Source organism: Triturus cristatus, chromosome 2_2 (assembly GCF_964204655.1).
Source record: "Triturus cristatus chromosome 2_2, aTriCri1.1, whole genome shotgun sequence".
NCBI classification, from domain to species: domain Eukaryota; kingdom Metazoa; phylum Chordata; class Amphibia; order Caudata; family Salamandridae; genus Triturus; species Triturus cristatus.
In genome coordinates, this window is record NC_140582.1 from 521,460,617 (window position 1) to 521,475,090 (window position 14,474).

Sequence of the window (14,474 nt, forward strand, 5' to 3'; positions counted from 1 at the left end):
GTATCCATAACCCCAGATAATTTACTTGATCCGGCGTCCATTCCAACGGGTATTCCAGTGTAAATTGCTCCGTTCTAGGGGTTAAGGGAAAAACAGATGATTTGCTCCAGTTTATTCTGAGCCCCGAGAGACGCTCGTATTTTATGTATCCCCTGACTAACGCATGTATTTCCTCCTCCAGGTTGCGGATGTATAGTACCATGTTGTCTGCATACATGGATATGATGAGCGGGCTTTGACTGAATTGCAATGCAGCACGGGTGTGTTTTTGCCTCACTATGCACGCCAGCCATTCCATTACAATAGCAAAAAACAATAGGGAGACTGGACAACCCTGACGAGTTTCTTTACATATATAGATGGGCTCTGAATGACAATTATTGATTCACACCTGTTGAACTTGGCCCTTTTTGCAGGGCCATCTCTGAACTTTTTGCCTTCCTCCTGGTATTTTTTCTGACCTGGTGTTGGTGGTTTTAGGACTCTGGGCAATTCATCACTGCTGTCCAGTGTAAAGTGCATGTTCTCTTTATGGTACTGGTGGGCTTGCAGCACTGCTTGCGCCGCCCACCAAAGTAGCCTTTCAAACCTGTCTCAGGCCTCTGCCCCTGCAGGGCCTTGCGCAGATTACGTGGCACATAAAGTGGATGACGTGGCACATAAAGTGGTTGCCACATCTGTGACTCCCCTTTAACTACATATCGGACACCCCTAAGGTAGGCCCTAGCTAGGCAGGGTGCATTGTAGTTAAAAGGTAGGACATGCACCTTGACTGTGTGGCATGTCCTAGTAGTGACAAACAACCTTTTTGTTTTCTCACTACTGTGAGGCTGCCCTCTCATAGGAATGCATTGGGGATTCCCTGATAATTGTTTAAGTGGTAATTACTTATCTGAGAGGAGTAGCGTGATCAAGTTTGGTATGTTTGGAATAGTGATAATGAATGCTGCATAATGGTCTGCACAGATTTATTAGCACTATTTTAAAAATGCCATTTTTAGAAGTGGGCATTTCTGTGTGCTATGTGTCTTTGTGCCTGCCTGATGTGTATTGCATGTCTGGCTCTGGAGTAAAGGGGCTGGGGAGGTGCAGTGGCACCAGAGTTGCTGGGTGAGTCAGCGCTGGGCTGAATAGGCAGATCTGCATTTGGAGTAGTGGGAGGAGTAGTCCCTGACCCTGAATAGATCTGTACCTGCCTTGTACAATGCTGGCTACGCACCCTGTGGTATGTTTGGAGCCAGGACCTACTTTGTAAATGGGGACTGTTGTGCACTTTAAGCAGATGTTGGAGTGCCCCCCAGAACTGGTTTGGACTGGGCGCAGATCCCTGTGCAGGGGTAGAACAAAGATCTTTCCCATATAAATATTGGGGCTGTGACCCCATGGAAGAGTGAACTTTGGACCTTACTTGGAGCCGGGGGAGACTGTGTGGGATCAAGGGGATCCATGGGCTGCCAGCGGACCACCATCTGGACTTTGCAGGTGTGCTGGCCTGAGCCTGTCCCCTTGCTTGTGGCCCCCAGCCATCCCTAGAGCTGTGTGGCTGGCTTTGGGTGAAGTTGGCCCAGTAGGAAGTGAAGCGCTTTGGTTAGCCTTGTGCAAGCAGAGAGCGGGTGGAGATCTCTTTTCTGATGGGGAGTGCTGTGGACTGCTTCCAGTTGTTCCCCTACCACAGTGGAATTCATGCCCGAGCTTCACCAGCCTTGGAGAGCAGGAGGAGCACTTAATTGTTTCCTATGGTGCCCAAAGGAGCACGAGGTGAGCGCTTTTCCATTTCAATGGCAAGAAAAGCACATGCTGAGCACTGCATGTAACATAGGGTTCAGCATGCGGCCGATCCCCTGTTGGTAGCAGTAAAAAACGCGGCCGTGATCCCAGGGCCAATCGCGAGTTGAGGGTTGGCCGCTGGACCCGGAAAATACATAAGAGCCGCATTGGGACCGACCGAAGATTGCCAGGAAGATTCGGGGCCTGACAGAGACTTCATTCCGTGTCCTCGGGCCTTGGGGAGTCCTGAAGGTCAGGCTGAGGATGCTTGACTGGGTGGCGGGGCTCCCGTAAGGAGGAGAGCTTAGAGTGTTCCTTTAGCCTGGTTGTGGGTGGGCCGCATTTAGGGAAGAAGCTGTAGATACCTGGGCCGACGGAAACTTTGCTCCTCGTGCTGCCCCTTCGGTGTCCCCACAACTGAGGTGTACCCCCGCATGGTCGCGGGCCGCTGTCGTCCTGAGAGCCAAGGCCGACAGCCAGGACCTACTAGAAACTTGCTGCCCAAAGGTTTCCCAGAAGAAGCTCCGCCTAGCAGGGAGGTGAGTTCCACGGGGAAGAGCCGGCCGGGGGAAATCACCATCCCTCACATTTGTGACAGGGAGGCAGCCACATTGCAGGGTAGCAGGTGGCCGCTTTGGAGGCCATTTTTGAGTTTTGCATGGGGTGGTGGGAGACCAAGAGAGGTCGTCCTGTCCTCGAGGGGCCTGTGGCCGAATTCACTCGGGTAGGTTAGTAGCACTGAAGCAGGAACCTGGAGCGGTACAGGAGGAAGGTATCCTATCGATGGAGTCCCCTGGTTAAAAATACCACGTTCCCTAAGTGAGGCACAGAAATGAGGTGCCCTATCACCAGAGGAGGGAAGGGTAATAGGCCTATGGTACTGTGTTTTGGTGGTTACCTATCACCAGTTCTTATATGTTCCGGATTAAGGATCATGCAGTGAGGGGATGTTCTGGTTTCTAAGAGACGTGCACTACTATAAGTGTTTACTGGGGTGCACTACTGAGGATCTGTGTGTGCATAACGTAATGCTGACTACCCATGTGTGCAGTAATGATGATATGGTACACTGCTGCTAATGAGGTTTAAGCCTAAGGTGGGCCTGATGTGATTATGATGTATGCAATGCTATGTTCATGCCTCATGCTTGGTGCTAAGTGCAACCTTACCAGTAGTTACTGGTTATTTTCACTACCTGTGAGTTATGATATGATGACAGTGGTCCGATTGGCCCTGTAATGTATATAATCCCTGTAAAGTCATACCTGGTACCAGGTGGCACAGTGTATATATGTGATTGTGTACTAATGTGTTTTATGAGTGTTACAAAGGCTATTTTTCATATACAACCTTGTGTGGAGTTTCTTTTGTGGTGTGTGGGATAAGCCTGACTGTTCTGCCAAGCTACCAAGGGGGTGAGCAGGGGTTATCTTCAGTGTGTAACTTCCTTGCCCTGATTAGAGTGGTGGTCTCTGCCTGGCTGAGGCCCTGATTAGAGTGGTGGTTTCTGCCTGGCTGAGGCGCTTGCCCTAGCCAAACAGAAATCCCATTTCTAACAACACCCTAGCAACTGGAGATGTATATAATACTTCAATCCATTGAATGAAAGCAAATGACAGCCCCAACCTCCATAAAATATCAAACATAACCCCCCATTTAATAGAATCAAATGCTTTTGCCGCATCAAGCAGCACTGCCGCAGCTTTAGTATTCGGGTCAATTTGATGCAGTACGGCGAAAAATGTTCGTAAATTATGCGAAGTAGACCGGGATGGAACAAATCCCAATTGGACCGGAAGGTGCAGAGCTGGCAGCAGAGGCCGCAGCTTATTAGCTATGATTTTGTCAATTATTTTCTTATCGATATTCGGTAATGACAGTGGTGAATACGGTTTTAATAGTGTAACAATTAGCTCTTCACGAGTGTTTGAGGCAGGATTCGTTTCTCGTATATGCTTCACTGTACATATTTATGAGGTGAGGGGCCAGCAAATCTGCATAGACCTCGTAAAATGTCCCCGCCAGTCCATCGGCGCCAGCCGCCTTGCCTGACGGCAGCACCCAGATTGCCTCTTTCACATCCTCAATCGTGAATGGTTGCATTAGACCATGTGACAGCCCTGCTAACGCAATCTCTTCCAAAAAGGCAGTGACCGCTTCGCTTAACGCTTCCCCCCCGGGCCGTATAAGTTAGAATACTAGTCTCTGAAACACTCAATAATTTCAGGCGTGGTGGAGCACCTGGTGCCGTTCGACCCTCTATTCTGCGTACGCGGACCTTTTATCTTTGCTGCTAACGTGCGACCCAGGCGTCCTTCCTCCCCGTAGGCCCGGGCAGTCCAACACCCTCTATATGTCTTAAGCGAGATCATAAGGCTTTCTCTACCCCTGCCTGCAACCCAATGCATGTCCCCCTAATTGTCGCCTTGAACGCTTCCCAAAGAGTGCTTGCTTCCTCCACTGTTCTCTCGTTTTCCAGGAAGCACAGTTTAACAGTCTGCCTCACCCCCTCATTAGAGACAGAGTCCAACACCACCGGGTAGTGGTCCGAAAGGGTGCGTGGCATATGTTTAACCTCCTTAACTCACGGAGCTGCGGTTTTAGAGATCAGCCAATAATCCAATCTAGACCATGATTTGTGTACAGAGCAGGTGAATGTGCCTTCACACACGGTGGGGTGTCTGTCCTTCCAAATATCTCTCAACCTCTATATAAGCATAATGTTGTGTATCATTTGCGCTGCACGTTTACCCTGCCATGTTGTGTTAGCACTTCAATTCCTATATGTATTTAAGTCTCTTCCATAGAACCACCTCCGGCTAAAATTGGAAAAGCTGATGGTCTAGGCTCTGATTAAATTCTGGTTCGTCAATTTTAGGGCAATAAGTTGTAATGATCATGATCAATGTCCCGACTAGATTTCCTTGCATGAGTAAAAAACGGCCCAAATTATCCGATTCTGTCTTCACCAGTTTAAACGGCATTCCTCTTTTTACTAGGATTATCACCCCCTGACATAATAAGAGTATGATACAGCTGCCTTCACCATCGACCATTTTCCACCAACTCTACTCTCACCCACACGCGTGAGATGTGTCGCTTGCAATAATGCTATTTGAACCTGCTCTTCATCAAGGTAAACTAGCATCTGTCTGATTTTCTGGGGGTTATTCAAGCCTCTAACGTTCCATGTCATGAGTCTTATGTCACATACCATGTGTCAAGCTATCTTCAAATTGTACTTTCTGTTTGCTTAGCAACTGAACAGTAATGTCCTGCCTTACTATGGTAACCTGACGCTTGTGATGTCCGGTGCCCAATAACATGCGTAACATTCCTACCCCACCCCCACCCACTTCAGCATCCCGATTATGCCAAAGACACATCCCTAAATAACAGGCCAAAAACATTGCAACCATGTTGGGGAATACCCACTTGGGGGCGACCAGATACCCGTTTCCCACCCACAGAGCAGGTATAGCCAGGTACATAATTATAGTTAACAGACATATATATTTAGATCAACATTTTACATAGTGACATAAGAGAAAAATACTGCTACCGCCCCTTACTTTACAATGCTCCTTTACCCCTCATACATTGTCAATGCGTAATACAGATGCCAGAAGTTTGTGGGGTTTAACTTATTGGTTCGAATCCCGCTACTGGTATGCTCTCCCAACTGAGACCATGTATACTGGTCTGTACCTAAAAGCACTAAAGCCTAAGTTGCAGCAACAGAGCAACCTTCCCATTGTTGTCCACCATCTTCCTGCCACATACATATTGTGAAGGCACTGTATGTGCCTAAAAGAACTTACAGTCCGGGAACCTCCTGCTGTCTAACCGCTTCGATGAGCCATAGTTCCAGTTCCCGAACCAAATCAGTCTTGTCCTACCTTACATAGTCTGCAGGGCCGACAAAAGTTTTCTGTAGTTCCTCTAAAAGTGTACAAGTTCTTACTATGTCAGAAGCTCCTGGCTTCATTCCAACATGTCACATTTCTCCGAGATTGTTGGTGAGGCCGTCCTCCTGGCAATCTTCCTTCTGCACTTGTTTCAGAAATTCTTGCGCTGCTTTCGTGGTCTGGAATATCTTCAATTTGCCCCCACCGTAATCCTCAGCCGGGCGGGGTAGAGCATCGCATATGGGATCTCCATTTCGCGTAGTTACTTCTTGACCTCTGTGTACTCCCTGCGAGCTGCTTGCACTGCCATGGTAAAATCCGGAAAGAAGGACACTGCATTTCCCTGATAGTTTGAGTTCTGCTTGTCCCTTACTAGCCGCAGCACTGTGTCCCGGTCCCGATAATTGAGAATTCTCGCAATAATGGGCTGAGGTGTCGCAACTGGAGGAGGTTTAGGCGCCAAAGACTGATGTGCTTGTTTGACAATTAGCACCTGTGACATGAGTTCAGACCTGAACAGGTCTTTGAGCATCCCCTCGACATAATCCTCGAGATGCCCTGTGTTTGTACTCTCTGGAACACCCATTATGAGTAAATTATTGGGGTGAGAGCGCACCTCTAAGTCTTCATTTTTCGTCCTTAGAACCTCTAGTATTTTCTCCACATCTCGGCATCTGCTCACCAGTCACCATGATATGTGATTCGTCTTCAATTGATGAGATGCGCTGCTCCACTGCTGTTAGACGCTTGCCCTAGTTTCCGCGTTAGCAGGCCTCTCACTTACAGTCCCCGCCTGCAGCGCTTTCGCTCAGCTGTTTAACAATAGCTGTGCCGGTTTTGAAGCTGTGGTCATGTGGAGGTGCCCTTCCCGCCCACTGACACACAATGCAGGCAGATAGAACCCTCAGTGAAGTATTGTGGGTATTCACTTGTGCCCCACCAGGTCCTCTAAATGTTTAGATCCTCCACATGTATTTGGGCAGCCCTTGAATTCCCCAGCGCTCCAGTCAGAACCCTTTTCTTGCTATCAGGCCCCCTTTACATTGGCTGGCTGTGTCCACACCACACAATTTATACTGCTGATAGCTCTGTGGGAGGGGGGCAGACACAGCTTGCGCATTCACTGCTACGCTATGTGTTCCGCACCGGCAGTTCACCCCCCACCTCCTTCCCCGCAGTACCTTTGCTATGAGGCTGATAGGCTCCGCACACCTCCCGAGCCACTCCCAGCTGCTGTATCTTTTCCAACTGGTTGCGCTGTTATCACTCCGCTCAATGCACCGTGGGGTAGCCTCAGTGTCTCCTCCTTCACGCCGGTATGCCAGGGTTTATCATCTGTGTGCCTCACCACAAGTCGCTCCACCTCTCAGCCTCTACGCTGATCCTGTGCCGCCATCTTGTCAACAGACAGGCCGCAGCTCCACGCGTACCGACCTGAGTCATGTGCTGGGAGGCACACCACCAGCCGCTTCACAGGGGGGGTCCTCCTATATTCACCAGTTGCTCGCCATTCTTTTTTGAAGCCGATGTCCAACCGATCTGCTGCGGATTTCCGGATTATGTTTCCCGGCCGGCAGTGCTGCACTACAGTGCGGCCATCTTGCCGCGGGCTCGCTAACGCCCCAACAAACACCATCTTGAATGCCTCCTTGTTTGAGAACTGTCAGTCCATAAGAAAACTTGACAAATATGTAACCAAACGTCTTCTTGGCCAACTCCATTGCTATCAGCAAAATTCATCCAAAAGGGAACATAACCACGCACATTTGACCATAGTGCGAATCATCCTAAAGCCTCCAGCATGAACGCCCTAACTCTTGCTTCTGATCAGAACCTGCAATAAAACTGAGAACTGGTAGCATTCCATAGTCACTATTTTGAAATCATACGGGTGGGTCTACAAAAGTACAACTTCTGCCAAAAACAATATACATTTCAAATTATTGCAACAAACCAGAATGTAAACATTGATTGCAAATATAATCCAATCCTACGGTGCACCGATAATAGTTCGGATTTTCCTCGCCTCCATGTCAGATTATGCTAGTTCAAAGCTGATTCACCATCACAGAACAAACTGCCACACTACGCTTATAATAACATTTTTAAAGGTTGAGTCCAATGGCCAATCAGCCATCCTCAGGATGTCCTGCAAGGTAGAACCCAGGGAGAACACCTTTGAGGCCTTTGCTCTTCTTACTGAATGAGCTCTAAAGAATTGGATATCAATTTCGGCCTTCGTCATCACAACTCTCCACCATCTAGCTACGATGGCAGCTGAGACCGACTTCAAGGGCTTCTGTAATGAAATTTACAATTGTCAGTTCAGATTAACCCTTAATAATGTGGTACAATCCTCAATCACCTTCAAACATCTGACATTGCACAATTTATCATTAATAAAAAAAGCTGGATAATCAATACTCTTAGAAAATGATTTACTCTTTCTGGTAATGGAAAAGTAGACTCTTTCTACCTGAAAGGTCCAGTGCAAGTTCTCCTGCAGGTGATGAAACAGAGTAGCGTGGCCAGCTTAGCCGATAATTGTTTCCTCATCAGCTGTTTGTTGTGAGGCTAACTGCAAAATCACATTCACATCCCAGAAAGTAGTATACCTGGGCTTAGGGGGGTTTGCTACTCTAATACCCGTCAGGAGCTTACAGACCAAAAGGTCCCACCAAAAATTACCCACCTGTAAATAAACTGCTGAAATTGCAGAGTGGAAATTGTTTACTGACCTGTAAGATAGGCCTTCCTCAGCCCTTTGAGATAAGAAATTTACAATCTCTGTTAACTCAGCCGCTACGGGATCCAAGTGTCGTTCCACGCACCAACCCACTAAACTTCTCCAAGTGGATAGACGGAGCCCAAGCTTACTTAATGAATTTTGCAGCTTTATTCAAAATTCTTGGCAGACACTACTATTGCCGGAAATCCTCCAGGTTATCAGGTGCGGGTGAAACTACCACAGAGGACCATTCAGCGGTCCAGAAAACATGGTAGGGAAATTGGAAAGTCACACTTTAGTTGCAGGAGGACTGGAAACCAAGGTTGGGCTTACCAGATCGGAGTGATAATGACTAGTTGCGCTAGCTGTTACTTTGCCTGTGCCACCACTCATGATATCATTGCAAAGGAGGGAAAGGCATAATTCAGGCCTGATGACCAGTCCTGGAGGAAAGCTTCCATCGCTATCACAAATGGGTTTGGTCTCCTACTGAAGAACTCCTTCACCTGCCAGCTCAACCTGTGTGCAAAAAGGTCCATCTTGCATTGCCCCCTGGTGTCCCGAATCAAGCTGAAAATTTGAGGGTGTAACTGCTAGTTGCTGGGGTCTAACAGATATCCGGAGTTTCATTAAGCAATCACATTCAACTGCCTTGGAATGTATTCCGCAACCACTGGGATCTTTTTGACTCAGGCAGAAGTGTCAAAAATCCTTGGCTATCTCCACCAGCAACCTCAACCTGGTATCCCCCAGTCTCTTTATGGACCACACTGCCAAGATGTTGTCCATCTTCAGCAGATGCAACAAGATGTTTTCCTTGGAGAAAGAGTATGAATTGGGATAAACCTGCGAGTAACTGCAAACAATTCTTGTTGAGACTCAGTTATGCCTGTGACCACCTACCGCCTAAAGAAACATTGCTGCAAAGTGTGCCCCAGCACCAGCCCCAACTGCTGGCATCTGACTCTATAACTACCTCTGGTTGAGAGCCCAAAATGGCCTTGCCATTCCACACCTCCATGTGCCCAAGCCACCATTCGAGTTCCGACTTGGCCTCATCGACAGAGGGATATGGTCTGTGTAAGCCAAGCCCCTTCTCAAATGCCGGATCTTGAGTGGCTGTTCGGACCTGTAATGTAGAGGGCAGGGAAAAACAGCATAGATGGAGGACGCCAGAAATCCCACTAACCTCACAATTGACCCTAACAATACAGTCTTCCTGCTCAAAACTGACCTCAGTTCCTCATATATGTCCTTCACCTTGTGTTTGGGGATTAAGAGCGGATATTCTCTGAATCCATCAGAAACTGAATGGTTCTGGTCGGGAAAATAATGGATTTCTTCTTGTTTATCATCAATCGCAGCTCCTGATGGAAATAGAATGCCATTTTAAGATGCTAGAGCAAAATCTCCTGAGTTTGCACCATTATCAACACATTGTCTAAATATATAATCATGCACACTCCCTTCTCCTGGAGATGTTCTATTGCTGGCTTCATGGCCTTGGGAAAACACCTGGGTGCTGAGGAAAGACTTAAAGGCAGGATCAAATAATCGTACCTTCAGCCCATCCACCCGAAATGGAGAAAACGCTTGTGAAGGGCGAAGATGGGAATGGTGAGATAGGCATCTTATAGGTCCATGCAAACCATTCAATCACCTTCCTGCAGAATGTCTCTCAGAAGACGGATACCCTCCATATGGAAGTGCCTGTAGATAAGCCAATGATTGACGCCTCTCAAATTTAATGCCAACCTGTGTCACTTCTTTTGCACTAAGAATATGGTGCTGAAGAAACCGTTTAGGTGGGGAGTGTAGAAAGCAATGGCTCATTTCTGAAACAGCTCCTCTGTATCTGAATCTATAAAGGCTGCTTCTTGATGGGAAAAAGACAGTTGCGTTGGGACCTTCTTCTGACACGGAGTTTGCTAAAAGTCGAACTTGAAACCTTGGACTTTCTCCAGTACCCAAGTAGCCTGTGTCAATAGCCTCCAGCTGTGGATGAACATTTTCACTTTGCCCCCCAGAATGACATGCAACATAAAATCGAGCTTTACCTAACCCAGAGGCTGGCTTGAAGTTGTTTCTCTAATTGCCTTTGCCAAATCTGCCTTTCTGGTGACACGTTAAGGAGGGGAAAAAAGGTTCTCCCTAGCGAGTATTCCTGCCAGCCCCCCTGTCTACAAAAGGAGTATGCTCTCTGAGTGTCATGGAATCGCTGACAAGCTGGAGAGTAGCCTCGCCCTCCAAAAGATTGGTTTGAATTATTATTTTAAGAGATGATTGCACCTTGCCTAGGGATGTAAAGGTATTCACATACTTTCCAAATTACTTGATGAACTTATGGTCAAACAACAGCACCTCTGCAAAGGGACCTGCCTCGGCCAAGGCAAGCTCAACTAGTTTCAGATCAATCCTCATGAGGAGAAATTTTCTCCTTTTCCTCAAAATAGCATAATTAGCATTGTCCAGGAGGCAAATCTCACGTTGAGACCACCGGCTAGGAGTTCAGGATCAATCTCCATACCTCTCTCCTTTGCCTCCGGGGCCATTTCTTGAACTTTTGTAAGAGGACCTGATATATCAAGAAGTTTGCCTTGGTACCCTTGCTTTCTTTCTTAGGATCCTTGGAGTACTTCTTCAGAAAGGTGAGCATGCTAAAATCTATGTCAGGAGTGTCCACCACCTTGCCCTGCAAATCCGGTCTGAGGTGCTCAGTGCTCACTCGATTGCGCATCTCCTTATCAAAATTCTTCCTTAATCTGGAATGCAGGTATTCCATGACTGCTGGAAAAGGAGCCCAGTCTGATGATCTTTGTTGAATTATGTCCTCTGGATCAATAGAGAATGGATTTGCAGGGGGTGAAGGTAGGCATGTCAGGCATAACAGTAGAAAAACCTCCCTTTCGCTTGCGATCGCCAACAGAATCTCGATCTGTGTGGTTGGATTGGCTAGAGTCCATATCCAAATCCATAAGTGAATTAGGGATATTGGAAGCGCTCCTGGGCGCAGATGTCGCTGCGCACTGCTCGTGGTCACCCAGGGGGCAATCTAGATAGCACCTCTTCATAAGGCTATTCTTATGACTTGGTTTTGTCTTGGTTTTGGCTGGTGAAGCTTGTCAGGGCACTTCAAGGTGTACCTGGAGCTCAAGGGTCATACTTTTCTAACTGGACTGTAATCAGATTCAGCACTGCAGATAGGGCCTGCATCGAAAGCATCCATGAGAGTATCCTCCAAGCTGCAGCCCTGAGATTCCTGAAGATAATATGGCTGATAATCATTGACATCAAAAGATTCCTACTCAGCCATTCTGCCTTATAAATCAGTGCTGATGCACACCAAGTCCACCCAACAAGTGAGTCAGGGGGGGGGAACTGACCGAAGATAGTGCAAATATGCAATGGAGATAGCCTGACAGACCATGCACTCTTCAGGTGTACCTGTGAATTACTCTTCCAACCCCAGCCGACTCAGTGGTCAAGGACTTCAGGCGGGAGCCAAATAGAGTCCAAGAACATGCACACTGCTAGAGAAATTGCCACCATGATGGGGCTCTGCGCAGGTCCATTCTGGAGCAAGGCATCTCTCCACGCAACTCAAACAATGTGAGGTCACAGAGTGTAGACTTAAAGTGCAGGGAATTAAAATAGAAAGATGACTACACAGGCTCCACCCAATTGGGCTACGCATGCCGCCCTGGTTCCCTGTGTAAGTCAGGCCTGGGCTAGGGAAGGCTCCTGACAGAAATCAATACGGTCAAGAAAGAAATCGCTCTACTGCCCTGAATATATTGTTTGTAGTCTTCAATGCCCGAATGTACACTCCGCCAGTGGTGGGGCTAATTAAGTGTCATTATTGCTGCACTGTTGTGATTTTTGTTTTCAACAAAAATTGTTTTTAAAAAAAAAAAAAAAAGAAAGAGATCGCTGTAGGGGCCCGAGTAGGGACTAACCGCGATGTGGGACCAAAGGGTGGGGAGAAACTGATAGAGGCCCCACGGGCTTCAAGATCTAAGAACCCTCCCAGATCACGGTTGGTCTTGAACCCACATCCTAACAATGGGTGAGGGAAATGGGTGAGATCAAAGAACAACTATGGTAAGAAACTATCTTAACAAACAGATATCATGGAAATCACTAAGAGCACACAGTCAATTAGACAACACAACCAGTAAGAAGTGAAGCTTTTATCTTGACTGCCAAGCAGCAAAGAAAGTGGCAGTCAAGATGGGGATGGGGGCCATGACTGGTGGTTGTGTTATGAAAAGGGCTCAATAGAAATTAAGTTTATGTGTTAAAATTGTTTTTATTGGCTGCTGTAAAAATTGCAGTAATGGAAGATAAGCATAATTTGAGCCATCGGTTTTAACATAGCATTTGTGCACTCTTCACTTTAAGTGACAAACTCACTACAACTGAGAGGTGTGAGAACTGAAATAAACTCGACTGCTAACCCAACCCCTGGAAGGGAACTCAACATGGAAGGCTCTGATGCCAACCCAACCACCAGAAGGAAAATCAAAACAGAAGGTAAAGCATTTCACTCAAAGTCCTCTGTCACTGGCTGTTGTCACTGCTAAGGAGGACATTGACTCTGCAACCAAGATTTGAACAGCTACCACCCCTTAGAGCAGCGGTCTTCAATCTGTGGGGCGTGATCCCCGGGGGGGCGTGGAGTCCTGGGAAGGGGGCGCATATTCCCCAGCCTCACTTGTGCCTGAAATCAAAAACATTTGCTTTGATTTTGGGAAAAGACAACTGTCTCGGGATGACTCATTTTGATTGTTCAAATGCTTCAGCTTAAGTTTCATTAATAATTGAATCTCCTGTGCTGTGAAAAGCCTTCAATCCAGGGTGTCTGCTTGCCTGAATGAAATGCAAATATGTGCTAATAGTTATTTTGCAAGTGTAAAGGGTGCTTGGGAGCCGGTTCTGGCTTTAATTGATCAAATCACCCCAAGATTTGTGATAACAAAGATTTGTTTTTTTTGAGTGCTTGTGCAAGAGTTAACACCTGGGCTGAGAAGTGCGTGCTTTGCATTGTAGTTGTATTTACACAGGCCTTACTACCCCTAAGGAGGAGTTCTTCTGGTTGGCGGTCAGCAATGGAGTTGGCCAAGAAGACGTTCGTTACATATTTGTGATGTTTTCTTATGGACTGACAGTTCGCAAACAAAAAGGCAGTCAAGATGGTGTTTATCATATTGGGAGCATTACATACGCTCTGGTATTACTAAAATCTACATTTTGGAAGCACCATTTTATCGTAAAACTATCTGCACATTTTTTAACAGTCTGTCTTATACTGTGTGTAATGTAAGAATAAAATAATGACTTACATTCACAGTACTTTCTGTCAAAGGCTATGACCTCATAGCACTAAAAATGCACAAGTCACTATTCTCCACTGCACCAACCAAGATTTAACTCTCTGGCTCTCTGGTTACACACAGACCTCTGCAGTGCATTACCTAACAGAGGTTTCACAATGTAGTGTAGTACATTTCCCACTAACAGCTTTTTAAATAATTCATTTTTCAGTTAAGTTGCCCATTATTTTATATGTAGCTACCTAATGGTGAAAAACATAAAAAGCGTTCAGAATATTTTGGGGCTAATTTATGAGAAGCTTGTGTCGCTGGACCATCAGTTTTTATGATGCTCCAGTGGAGCAAGCGTCTCAACCATATCTAGGAGGTGGCGCAAAGTCCCGCTGCATGTCTTTGCATTACCTCATAGATATGGAGGAAGAAAAAGCAGCGCAAGTCACTGTATTGCGTTACTCTGTATCAAGGAGATGTTCAATGGGGGTTCTCACACTACAACCATGAATTTTGATGCTGCCCCAGATTTACAATATCACATATACCTGGTGCAGCGCCAAAACCTTATGACTCCCCAGTGCAAAACATTTCTGCTTGTTTTTTCCTCTTTCCTTGTGTGCTGCATTCTGCAACTCATTTAGAAAGAGGAAAATGCCCCTGCGCAAAAACAATCCTGCTGATGTTGATGCTAGGCAGCAATGTGTGCACCAACGCAAAGAGAGAGGACAGGAATGCACCATATTT